This window comes from Pleuronectes platessa, chromosome 2 (genome assembly GCF_947347685.1).
Source record: "Pleuronectes platessa chromosome 2, fPlePla1.1, whole genome shotgun sequence".
Classification (NCBI taxonomy): domain Eukaryota; kingdom Metazoa; phylum Chordata; class Actinopteri; order Pleuronectiformes; family Pleuronectidae; genus Pleuronectes; species Pleuronectes platessa.
In genome coordinates this window covers 18,907,797-18,920,940 of record NC_070627.1, presented here as the reverse complement: position 1 = coordinate 18,920,940, position 13,144 = coordinate 18,907,797, and the positions used below count along the sequence as shown (strand labels likewise).

The following is a 13,144-nucleotide window of genomic DNA, read 5'->3' as shown; positions in this document are numbered from 1 at the left end:
TTAAATCATATAAATAGATTTTTAATCATTTTTCAATGTGCTTTTCTCATTACCTTTACAATTTCAACTACTGACTGTAAAAGGCTTCCACACTGTACACACAATAACTCCTGATATTTATACGTAAGTTAAATCACTGACATCTGTGCACCACCTCATCTAATTTAAACCAATCTAACTTAAAATCACAAACAACAGAGGAAACTCTTGTGACACGTCACCGCTTGTGAAATGTCCAGTTTAAAACATCCAAAGCTTCCTTGTACTTGGTCTATTTGGTGCAAATTCACAAGAAAATAAATGATTCCATATGTAAAAAAAGCAAAGTGATGTTAAAAGGCATAAAAGAGCATCTCTCTCGGTTGGTTTTCAGGACATTAATTAATGGAAACAATTTGAAGTTAGTTAAGTATGGATTAAATGAGAATTGTGTTGAGGAAAAGTGTAAATTACAATAACCTTCTTTGTTTATATACAAAAGACGGTTAAATGGAATTATTATCAGAGATACTTCCCTCTAGTGACAACAACTGTGCAGTGTGTTCTATTTACAGATCCACACACAGAATAAAAGTCTGTAAATAAATGGATGATGAAATCTTGCTGTAGCATGACCACAGGCCTCCGCCCCTAATAACAGTCCAGCCCTCCTCCTTTTCATCCTCCACCCTTCCTCCGAGGCTACACCTGTTTCACAGGACATGGCGCGTTGTTGCAGCGGATTTCACACAGCACAGGGATGATTCTCCTCTGCTGGTTGGACGCGCAGATGAAAAACAGTATCAAGTGACAGCACAAGGTATATTTCAACAATGTTTTTAATTCTACTTCTTAGAGACCAACTGAGGAGGTAATTTGGGGTTTTCTAACCAAGGTTGAATGAACTAGGACAACTTCATTTTGGCCTCCAGGTTTGTAAAACAGTCTGCACGACTATAGGCTCACACCTTCCTGTGCTTCAGCCGAGAGCAGAGACTTAATATTTAAAGCAAATCTCGGTTGTGACGTCTTATGGGCACAATAAAGTTCTACTAACAGGTAACATATAAACAGTTTCCAATTGGATGAAGCCTTTAAGGGTGTCTGTAACATCTTTTAGCTGTAGGATATATAGACATTTTGTTGCTACGACATTGCTTATATTTTATAAAAGTGTCCTGAAAAGCAACATGTTCTCTAATGTTCATATAAGATACAAAATGTATAATATACAGTATTTAAAGTACAGCTGATGACATGACATCTCCAGGGAATTCAGCCAAGTGCCATGCAAGGGTTTTTCTTTCTAGAATTGAAGTCAGTCAAAATATTATCAGAATTTGTGGAGCTTGAAATAATAGATTTTACTAATAGTTTTCAGACAAAACTTTTGACTAAAGATATGTCATCAAACACTTAAACACTTATTTTCTTTATCTCACGTTTATACCTTTTACATTTGAAATCTTTCATTTTACAGAGTGGCTCCAGTTAGAGCATGTTCTGTTTGAGACAAGCTCTTTCCAAGGCTTTGCTTTGAAGCCGTCTATGTGCAGACTTTAGTGATTCTCAGCATCCCATGAAAGAATTACAGCGAGTTTTTCTTGTGTCTACATCCCTGAATGTCCTTTAAAACATTTTGCATCATCTTGGAAAATTACATTTAGATAGTGTGTGAGAAATAATGTGCTAGAAATGTGATACTCACTGGTATCTTAGCGGCTTAGAAGTAAGATATGACATTGAGCTGTTGCTGTTGGACTGTCAGACAAAGCCAGTCAGACAAAGTAGGGCAGAGTATTTTACAATCCATTCATTTGATCTCGGAGGTCACATTTCCTACCTGTAGGCCTGTCAACCTACACACAAACCAAGCTGTCTCGCTGACGTTTGACCGCTGACATTGATGAGCGTGTGAGTATGTGTACCTGTTGTTTCCTCTCTCCAGCCGTGGGATATGTCGAGCCCTGGAGAGTAAAGGTTGTGACCTTTTAATAGCTTCCCGTGGCCAGTGTAAGGGTCAGCTGCCTCTGCTTGGTGCCTGAGTCTTTACTTGGGTATTCTGTGATGAGCTGAGCTGTCATTAGTGTTTTACAACCTGAGAAATATGACCCATAAGAACAGTGTCGCTTTTGCAATTGAGCTGTTTTGTGTCTCCTAATTATTTACATTTGTGAACTTAATCAGTGGGAGAAACATAATTTACTTGTAAATTGTTTCCTTTTCTGTTCTAGTATATTGACAAAAAGAATCCTGCGTTACCAAAGCCAAACCTTAGCCTGTACCTTGAGTTTAAATAACCCTCTGTGTTTGCCTTACTTCTACTGCAGGAACTATATTTATCTTGGATTTTCTATTATTAGTTTAGTTTTTTTTCTTCATTTCCAGCAGGTGCATGTGTCACATTTCCCGCATAAAAGCATTTAACCCCATCTTGAGTGGAAAGCCTCGCAATCCTGCACAAACAAAGGCGCAGGCGGACAGGTGTGTCACTAAACCCATCAAAGAAACAACAAGAAGGCAAGAAACGCACATGTGTAGTTGTTCAAAGCTAGTTTTGTGTGTCAGATTTCAGAATTGCAGATATAAACAAGCCAGAAAGATTGAAAGTGTTATGACAAATGATAAGTCAACTTAAACATTTACTCCCAGTTCTAACTCGACTGAGGAGGTTATGTAATCATTGATGTTTAGCTTTTGCAAAAACTACTGAACTGATTTATTGAAACTTGGTGGAAGGGACATGGGCCAAGAAAGAACCTTCTGCGCCTGCTTCGTACTGAGGGGTGGATCCACTTTGTCTTCAACATTGCGAGTTAGGGCGTCAAATTCCCAAGGAATCATTCATGGATCTTGATAAATGGAACTAATGTCTTTGAGTTGAGGTTAAGACGACTTGGCGAGTGTATGTGCTCTGCTGAGTGCCAATCGTGTTTACTTATTATTTTATATCAATTTCTTTAACACCTCTCATCAGGTTGCTATTCACTTCCTGACATTTTGAGAATTTGGTTTTCCATCATGTTAGCAGATTAGAAGATCTATGCTGCGAATACATCTTTGTGTGTGTAAGTGTGTGTGTGTGTGCGTGCATGCAAGTATGTAAACACATGTTTTAAGACTGGGCTCTTTGCCACTAATGTCTTTCTGTCAGGGCGATTGCTTACACAGCTGCCTACTTTGGTGTACACACACACACACACACACACACACACACACACAACGTATGTGAGACAACTCCTGTGTGTAATCCGTTTGATCTCACTTTTTCCTGGTTTGGTTGAAATACTGTGAAGCTCCAGCACTGTATCACTTTCTTCACCATATGTTCCACCACGTGACACCCTTGGTTTAACTTTAGTCCTTAACTCCTATCAATACAGGGAAATCTTTATGTGAGGACAGATGTGAAGACCTCGAGGTTAGCCAGATGTTTTCTGGTCTTCTGATGAGGATACCTTAGGAGGAGGCAGGTGAGGAGCAGGTCATGAGGCTGTTAGCTGCTCGTCCACGTCACATCTGGGTCAATTTATCCCGATGGCGGAAATGACTGCCTTCACCTGGCAGCAGGAAAAACACACTTGACATAAGTCCTTGTTTGGTTTCGTCTTGTTTCGATTCATCGTGTCCTTTTTAGGAGAGGTCGCTCATCCACTCGTGTCAGCTGTTTTTAATTTCAGATGCTTTGAAGTCAGGAGATAATGTGGATGCTGAACAGAGCACTGGGGGGGATGTAGAGCTCTCTCATTTGTGGTCTTGTGGAGAAGCAGAGGATTTACAATCTGTGCTTCTCAAGTTACAGTCACAAGTGAGACAGTTGATGAAAGGTGACACCTAGTGGTCTAAAACATACACTGCAGGTTCTCACAGTGAAGGGAGTGCGTACAAGGAGAGGACACAGGCACACTGATGGGATGAAGTGTCCATGTCTACATATCCTGTTGTTTATTGTCACCGTTTGCTTTGATAAAATGCTAAATTAAATGAAGGTGTTTTTTTCTCCGCCTCAATTTACGGTGGTCTGAAAATTATTATCTCCCCATGGGGTTCACTTTGAACACTCCAGAAAAACAATAAACAAACATAACAAAATCATGAATCAGTATTTATGGGGTGCAACTTGTTTTATCATGTACACTGGTCTGAACGTTTGTATCTTAATGGTAGTCTGATGTTGACATAAGTAAAGTGTGGATTTATGGCAAGGTGCACGTTTATGACCCACAGTGCTGAGTAAAAGCTGTTTCTTTGATGTGACTGTTTGTGTAACTATATTTATGCTATCCCATGTTTCAAAGGAACTATTTCTGACGGCATCCCTCCCTCCCAGTGATTTTCATACGGTCCCTTAGCTCTGCGTGGCTTTTGTTCCCTGATCTCTATCACAGGAACAGTAAATTATGTTCCTGTGGAGCACTGGGCCGGTCCCTAAGACTGTCAACCCATCACTCTGAGGCTTTTATGGTTTAACCAAAACATCTGCTGCACCAGAAACCACATCTCAAAGAAGGCAAGGGCGGCATACGCAGCTGAGACTTGGAGAAACGAAACACAACTGCCTGTTTACTACCATAAATACTTCTAAGTTGACGTTAAAATGGTGTTGAAGTTGGACAAAATAGAAATGATCTTAGGAATCTGAGAAAGGTTGACAAGAAAGACCAACAAATTTTTTGTATATAAACATACAGTGTTTTTTCTTTTTTTTTATCTTTAGAATTTCAAGTAGGGGATTATCAACTTTGTCCAGTTCAAGTTCCAGTTACAAAGTGATAAAATCCATCAGATTATCTCCACTCAGACACAGTTACCACCCAACAGCTGCTCCTGGACTCACTGTAGGAAAATTAGACCCTCAGTGCAACAGGGAGGAGAAGAGCAGGGACAAGACAGCAAAAAACTACGGGTTCAGACGAGATGAGGAGTACACAGAGGGTGAGGAGAGTAGCAGGACGAATGACTGAACGAAGGAAAGACACATTTAGGGGGGAAACAGAGGAAAAGGAAATAGCAGAGAAAGAAGAGCACAGAGGGATGAGTGCATCACATCAAAGCAGGGAGAGGCAGTCAGAACCAAATGGTCTCAGGAGACGCTGCGGAGACATTTGATGAGACAGATACTGGGAGTGAGATGAGGGGGAAAGAGGAGTGGGGGTAGCTCACATAATTATTATCTTATTGACTCTGGCTTTCCAGAATGAATTAACACTCCTTTGCACTCACATGTCAAGTCTGTGAATCACACCACAAAACTGCTGTGGGTGCTGTTCACTGTGGCCTTGTTAAAAAAAGTTTATTTCAATTATGTCTGTTTATTAGTGGATTTAGTGAGAATCAATCATTACAATCTCAATATACTCCAGATTATAACTACGTATATAATTATGTCACATCAAGTTGTTCTCTACGCTCATCTCTCCCACACACACACTCACACACACACACACACACACCTGTTGTCCCCCACTTCACCTGAAACAACACAGTGTGTATAGCATTCTATCTCTGACTCAGCTGCATGTTTGGGTCTCTGTGTTTCCCAAGGCCCGCCAGCAGGCATTGTTTTCATATACCAAACTTCCCAAAACACCACTGTGTCGACAGCTTTGCTTACACAAGCGAGTAGAAATAAGAGTTAACGATTAAAATCTGTCTCAGTGTTGTGTTCATGGGCGACTGATTACTTAAACGTGTCCCAAAGCTGGAACAGTGTTCCCGAAGGTCCACATTTATTAAAAGTTTCAAAAAGAAATCTTGAGACACATCTTTTTACAATAGCTATCCGCTGATATTTTTTTACCTTATGGTTTTAACTCATACAGCTAAATTTGAATATGTTTTTCCCCCGATGGCTGTTTTTTTCCTAAATGTTATATATTGCTTTTAGTTAAGGCACTTTGTGTTGCACCTAATGCATGAATTATTCTACAGAGATAAAGTTTATTATTATTACAATAACTATTCTCAGGGTGTTAGACTTGAAAATATATATGATTTTACTGTAAAATGAGTTGCCTCGAATTTGCACAGGTTGTATGTTTTCGTTGTGCATTTTGTTAGATGAAGTTGATATTACACTAGAAATCATGTCTTTTCTTCTGTTGGTTCAGCATGAACTATATATTATATATATATAAGATACCTCTATAAACTCTAACTGACTAAGTTTTAAACACAGAGTAAGAGAAAAAGATGCATTTATTAAAGATGCATTTATTCGTCCCAAACACATGCACAGTCATGCAAAGGCACACTCATGCAGGAAGGGAAATTTAATCTCTGCTTTTGACCCATCTGGTGCAGGACACACAGAGCAGTGAGCAGCCATGTACAGCGCTCGGGGAGCAGATGTTGGGGGAGTAAGGTGCCTTGCTCAGGGGCACTAGACAGGGTAGGGAGACTCTTGGATTTTTCGACAGATCAATCCAGGTTCGTCTTTTGTTGTCTCTCCGTGGAGTCGAACCAGAGACGAACCAGAGACCTTCTCTGCCCATAGTCCAAGTTTCTGCCACTAGACCACCGCCTAACAAAACAAGAATAAAGTAATAGGTGAGACGGGCTACTTTTAGATTGATGCTAACATTGAATGCTAATGAAATGTAGGTAGGGGGATGTAAATAAAATGGTGAGCAAGTGTTTAACCAGATATTTGACAGAAGCTTATTGGTGGAACAAGGGTAAAGCAACCAATGAGATCAGGAGTCCCTCCTCCCTGCCACCAATTGGTCAGCTGCCACTGCTCTCGCATTCTCATTGGTTAACAGGCCAATTTAGTTTTTACAGCTAAAATCTCATCGAGGTGCAGACTATCAAACATTATTCCTGGGAATACTCAAGGAGGAAGTAAAATATACATAAAAATACAAAAGGAAAAAAATGTCAGCACCATTAAACAAAAAACACTCAGCTAAAGCACAATACTAATATAAAATCATGCACAATATCAACAGCAAATTAGAACAATAGCAACATTAAACTTGGCATAAAATAGTTTACACCTGAGCTTTCTGGGAATTGTTAATAGGATTTAATTTGTGTCTGTAAATGAGAGACATTACTGTAACACATGTCTGCCTCTTCAAAACAAGAAACAAGGAAGTGAGTTTGGTGCCGTTCATGTGCACGGCTCAACGTTTGGCGTGGCAAACTGTTATGACTCGTGAAGTTCGCTACTAAGGACAGCGATTGGTCAAATATGGATTCGTTAATTTGGGGTTGTTGTGACTGCAGCATTATGAATAAACTATGGCAATTTAGTTGTGGGCGTGAAAAGACATATTAAGTCCTGGCATTTATTTGTCATACATTTGCACCCAGTATTAGAAATGATCTATGGATAATAATGCCTTTTAATTTTTCATCCTCACCACAAGAATTTTGTTTGCTTGTGTGTAATGAGCATCACATTGAGGTGTGTGTGTATGAGTCTAGACGTTTGCCCTCGTAAATCACTGGTTAGGGAAAAAGAAAACACAGAAGTTTCTCACACTCGAGAGCCATTTTTTCCTCTGGCTCGTCTGCTGTTGTGAATGTAACACCTGCTCCCTACACTCGACCAGCTGAGGTTAGAGCCTCCCAGCGCTGTGGCTCTCAGCAAAACACATCAAGACAAAGAGCAACTATCCAAAACATGTGGAATCACTCAGTGGGTCGACCATGAGAATTTAACATATGATAATAATCAATATTGCATCTGAGTGGCAACTTCTGCCAGACACATACTCCACAGAGCCAGAAACGTCTTTCATTTAATTTGACAAAACTGTCTAAGGAGAAACGATGAATCTTCAGATCACAGTATAGTCTCCCATTATTACACTGTAAGTTGATCTGATATCTGTAAACTGCTTCACATACGATTATTACCCAGTTGATCGCCCAGTAAAAGCCTACAGGAAAAAAAAGAAACACAACTATGCTTTGTTCTTTCCAGTTATGGTAGATGTTTTTAGTTTGAGATGTGCCTTTAATGCATTAGTCCTCTCCTGCAGAGCGTGCACATTCCATTATTCCCAGCATATGATCCACTCAGCTCTCACACAGATAGAGACTCAGGCTATATCCTGGATTGTGGCAGAGTGGGGGTCATTGGCAAAGCACATTGTTTTCCACAGGAGATTGAAGATCATATTGTGGATTTGCTATGAACAGGATTTTTACCATTAAACATTATAATGAGAGGATTATCTGGGACGTGGAGAGCACAACCAGGAGGATATTTAAGGTTGAGGATTATGAACCCAATATTTACTGCACATACACCACTCAGAGAATGGTAATTTTGTAAATTGTGAATTTTTAAGACCACCCCTCAAGCCTGACAGCCATGCAAATTGCCAATGAGGAGATTTGTGGGCTGTGACAGTATTAATTACTAAAATTACTAGTCATTTTTCAAATAAAATGTCCAGCTCCAAACTTGTCATCAATTGTCTCCACTCTGCGGGCTGATATGCTTGATATGGGATCACACAAGCATTCAGTCACTTCATCCCTCTGCACAATGCATCCCTTGTGTCCGTATCACTGTTTGTCATGTTCCTACTTTTACACAGAACTGTTGTTAGACACATGCTGCTCGTCCTGGGTGTCGTAATCATTTCACATGAAATACAGCCACGCTTTTAACAGTTTAGCTTCAGGCTTTTTGCTGTCATATTTAGCTGAATGTAGGTTGAGGCTACGTGCTGCCAGAGAGATGTAGATAGTGTGAGATTTAAGTGAAATTTAAATGTAATTTTAGTACAAAGCTGAGGCATCAAAATGAGGCACTGAAAATTGTATTTGGATTCGTGTCCAGTAGGTAACGGCCACGTGGAACCGCTGCCTGTTGGCACTGGATTTCAGTACCCAACCCAACAAATGAGTATATAAATAGTCTACATTTATTTAGTGCTTTTCTAGTCTTGATGACCACTCAAGACGTTTTACAGAACAGTTTTTGCCATTACCCCATATTCACACACACATTCATGAGATGCATCTATATGCAGCACTTTGAATATGAGAAGGGGCAATTCTGGGGTTCAGAATCTGCCCAAGGACATTTCCGCATGTGGATTGGGGAAAACTGGGATTAAACTGTTCGGCCTTCTGGTTAGAGGACGAGCGCTCTACCCTCTCAGCCACAGCCATGTTATTTTACACTATTTCTAAACCTTAATGATAACCTGTAATAATCTGATCTGTTTTCGTGTTTTAGTCCTCTGAGAGGAAGCAAGACTGAGAAGAGAGTACCCAGAGATCTTCTCTCAGTATTAAAACGTGATGTCTCATTATAAAACCTCAGCGGGAGCAGAGCTGTTAAATTGGGACAGATGGAAAGCAAATTAAAGTGTTGAGGGCGTCTCTATGTCGTCTTTTATTAGCAATAAAAATGGAGCATGATACAGAGAACCCAATACACTGATGGTTGGACAATTAAAAGCAAGCAACATTTGGGGAACATGCCATGACATGCATCACTCGACAGCACCTGAATGAACAATGAAAGACGAGTACACACATGCACACACATGCATAGATTCCCTCTGACCCTGCTGGAATGTCATCGAGTGTACAGCCTTTCTCCACAGAACCCTACTCTTGTTTTAAGTGCTGCACAGACTGACACGCTACTCAAAACACGCCTCAAACCCTCTCTGTAAACCAGAAATACCTCACACAAAAACACATCTGTGGTGTAGACAGATACCAACGGGGGAAGAAACCTGGTGTTCTTTGCCTTTTGTTTGTTGAAAGAAACAACCAAGTTTCTGAATCCCAAGCCTGAGGGCCTCCTAATCTTGACAGGCCCCGGGCCGGGGCAGGAAATGATGTCACAGTCACAGCAGCAGATCTCCAGACGCTGATAAGGTCGCTCTCCCTGGGAAAGTGAAAGAAGGGACAGATCACCCCTTTGTCTTTTCTTCCTTGTCCCATCAAGACAGAGGTGTTTACAGCAGAAAGCTGTTCAGTCACTCGTCAGAATACTGTCAAAGAGTCTTGCTGTAGGTGTTCGGGTCTGATCCCAGAGCAGCACACACTCAATGAAACCAGCTAACATTGTTCCTCTCCCCTGGCGTTAAATGAAAACAAGCCGCGACACATAAACTTAATGAATATGGGCTCGGGGAGCAAATAGAGTCAGGTAATTGATCCAAGACGTTTTGCAGGGGGTAGATTGCCAAGAGGAGAGTTGGTGCTTTCCAGTTGTGCAACGACAGTTATTGTGTGGACTCACTGTGAGTCATGTTTTATAGACTGGGGGCTGCTGTGTCTAAGTGTTCACGGGAGGTTATGTGGGTGAGTGTTGGTTTGAAGTAAATACTGATGGGGTTCTCTTCACTCGCCGTAGGGGTCTCCCACTCACAAGGAAGGAATTAGACACGGAGCATTCGGGGTCCCATCCTGCTGTGTTTGCGTGCAAGTGTGTGTGAACATGTGTGTTTATGTCTGTATTGAAGAAATTGCTGTACATGTGCGTGTTTATACGGCTGCTTAATGAACCCGTGTGGGTGTGTTCTTTAAACTTCCTGGCTTTAGCAGTGGAACTCTTCTCTCTATCTCTGTGTACATTTCCCCCCCGTCTAGTTTAGTCTGCTTCCCTGTTCAATGCTTCCTATGCGTGTTTACGTCTGCAATTTTTAGAGGATCGTATCTCCACGTCCACTGAGTCACAGAGCACAGAGCAAACCCCCTCCACCCACTTCCCCCCGCTCTTTGTCAGCTTAGAAGCACAGCCCATCTGGTTTTCATGAAGGAGAGAGCTGTGGCGCACTTTCATCCTGGTCGGCCTCGGCTTCACCATCACGTTTTTTGCTAGGAAGACAGTCCAGACTGGGCCGAACCTTGACAATGAGGGGCAAAAATTCTAAAGTAGATTCCTCAATTTCTCATAAATCAGCTGGGGCCAGAGCAAAAGATAGGAAGGTGATACACTGAAGAAAACTGAAATATTGCTGAAAAATGCTGGTCCACAGAGCTAAAAGGAGAAGGACTAAAGTTTTTCTGCAGTTTTCGACAAGATTCTAGACTGTTAAAGAAAAGTTCTAAACCATTTAAAAACTTTTTCTTATCCTTACTGGACATAGTATGGTGAATATTAGGTCAGGTCCCTAACTTGTTGTGTACACGTAAAATGTATCTATGCACTTTGTGTTTGCTTTTTTCTGACTCCCCGTTTGACTTTAATGCTTTTATGCCTAGAGGTCTTAATTTTTGTGTTTTCTTGCACAAAGTGCAGCCGACTTCAAGTGTGTTATTTTTAATTATCCTAAAAAAAGCTCTTAATGGACTTAAGTTGTCGAGACAAGTCTTGATGAACTTGTCGGAACTGGCACTTTTCCATAAAGTGACATTAACATTAACAATATTAACTGTTTCTTAAAGTAAAAGTAAAGTTGTTGTTTTTTTGATGAGAGGAGAGGCCATTTTAGTCCAAACACACAACACTGCAACACAATAGTTGCGTGTGTTCTAACAAAATCTGACTCTGCTGCACAGTTTGCATTAGTGGCTTTTTTTTTGGTTTATGTGTTGCAATACAATTTATGTTTTCCCCCAAAACATTTGAAAAGAGATTGAGGCAAATGCAACTTTATAAAAGTAACTTTGACTTTATAATCCAATTAACGTTTAAAATCTAAATTTGAGAGGATTTAATTTGCACATTTTTACATTTGGAGTTTTGAGGACCTGCAGAAACCCTGCAAGTCATTTAGAAAGCTGCTTTATACCATGATAATATATTCATGTCTGCACTTCCCCCTATTGTGTATACTGTTGAATTAATGTGAGCTGGCAATTACAGCTTCATGCGCATTCTCTAGTTTGTTTTTGTCATGTTTGAGAATATGTTCATAAGATCCTGAATACTTGCGAGCAGATAATCTAATCTCATGAGGAATGAGATTCAGACACGGAGAGACGCTGACTTACCTGTTGATTTTCCTCCCGTCCTCTCAGCCCCTTCTAAAAACAGATGTCCACATAAAAAAATAAAAAAAACTTGCATCCTTTGCCAAGAAACTAAGGAGGAAGGAAAACAAAGGAAACAATAGAGAATGTGAGTTTGAAACAAAAAGGAGAAATCAGTCAAGGCATATGTGTGCCATATTTGAAGAATGTCACCTACATATTTTTGTGGTTTAGGGTGAAAGACAAATTAGCATGCTTTCCGTGAAAGAAAAACATGTGAGGAATGTTCAAGAGACGGCGTTTTCTGCAGAGCGGGGAAACCGCAGATACTGAGAGAGTTGGAGAGGGAGGCTCACTCTTCATATATCCAGCTGTAACTCTACCTGCTGAATAAAGAGAAGGATTTAATTAAAATCAAATATATTTTCTTGATGAAGAGATGAAGTTCCAGGAATTTGAACAAACAAACAGACGGGTAGAGGCTGAGGCCGCTATTCTAAACCAGCTTCGCTCACACGATTCTCTGGCCGTCAGCCGGCACAAATAAACGACGGCCTGTCAATCTTTTTCCTCCAGGAATGTCTCAGTGACGAGTCTCGCAGTCTTGGGTTTCATTCTCTATATATCTTCCAACTTCAGATGTAAAATTCAGTCCAGAGGGTGTAACCCTCACATTCCTCTGGCCTAATCTTGAGGTATAGTCACTCCACTCTTGACATGCCTGCCGCTTGGCTTCGACCTCTGCAGGGAAGCCCTTCCGCTTTGATACGAGTGAAAGACTGGGCAGTCTGCCGGAAGACAATTGCTGTAGAAAGGAAATGAGAAAGCACGGAGCAGACGATGGACGTCTATGAGGGACAGGAGAGAGGAGAAAGACTGACTAAGCCTTCTGAAAGCTCCCTGTGATTAAAATAGAAAGAAAGGGGCCATGGGAGAGGGGCTGGATCTCCTCAGCTCTCTGATGCTGGGCCAAAGGAGCATGAATGCATCCGTGTGCCTGTATGTTTACATACAGGACGTAGACATGGGAATGTTTCAGTTCTTAGGGTTACACATTTAGTGATTGTCTCCACACGGGCTGATATGCTTTTGTGTGTCCATTTGAGGAGTAAAGTGTGTGTGGTTACGGTGAGTGTGTGTGAGTTAGTGTGTGATAAAGCCAGCCGGTTTGAGAGAGTGAAGAAACTCTGAAAAGCCTCAAGGGGGATTTCCTCTTCTCTGAAAGAGAAAGCTTTTCTCCTCCCATTCTGAGACACTCTTGCCTTCC

General features: G+C 40.9%; 1 long non-coding RNA gene across 2 annotated transcripts; it reads right to left on the bottom strand.

Moving 5' to 3' along the window:
• Positions 1 to 9,316: 9,316 nt before the first annotated feature.
• Positions 9,317 to 12,834, bottom strand: LOC128458828 (uncharacterized). 2 transcript variants are annotated; one of them, XR_008342062.1, is made up of 4 exons: positions 12,351 to 12,834; positions 12,095 to 12,263; positions 11,899 to 11,988; positions 9,317 to 9,844 (listed from the first exon to the last, which is right to left on the bottom strand). It is a non-coding gene; the product is annotated as an uncharacterized LOC128458828 (long non-coding RNA). The 2 variants fall into 2 exon arrangements; XR_008342061.1 differs by having other exon boundaries at positions 12,393 to 12,830.
• Positions 12,835 to 13,144: the final 310 nt, after the last annotated feature.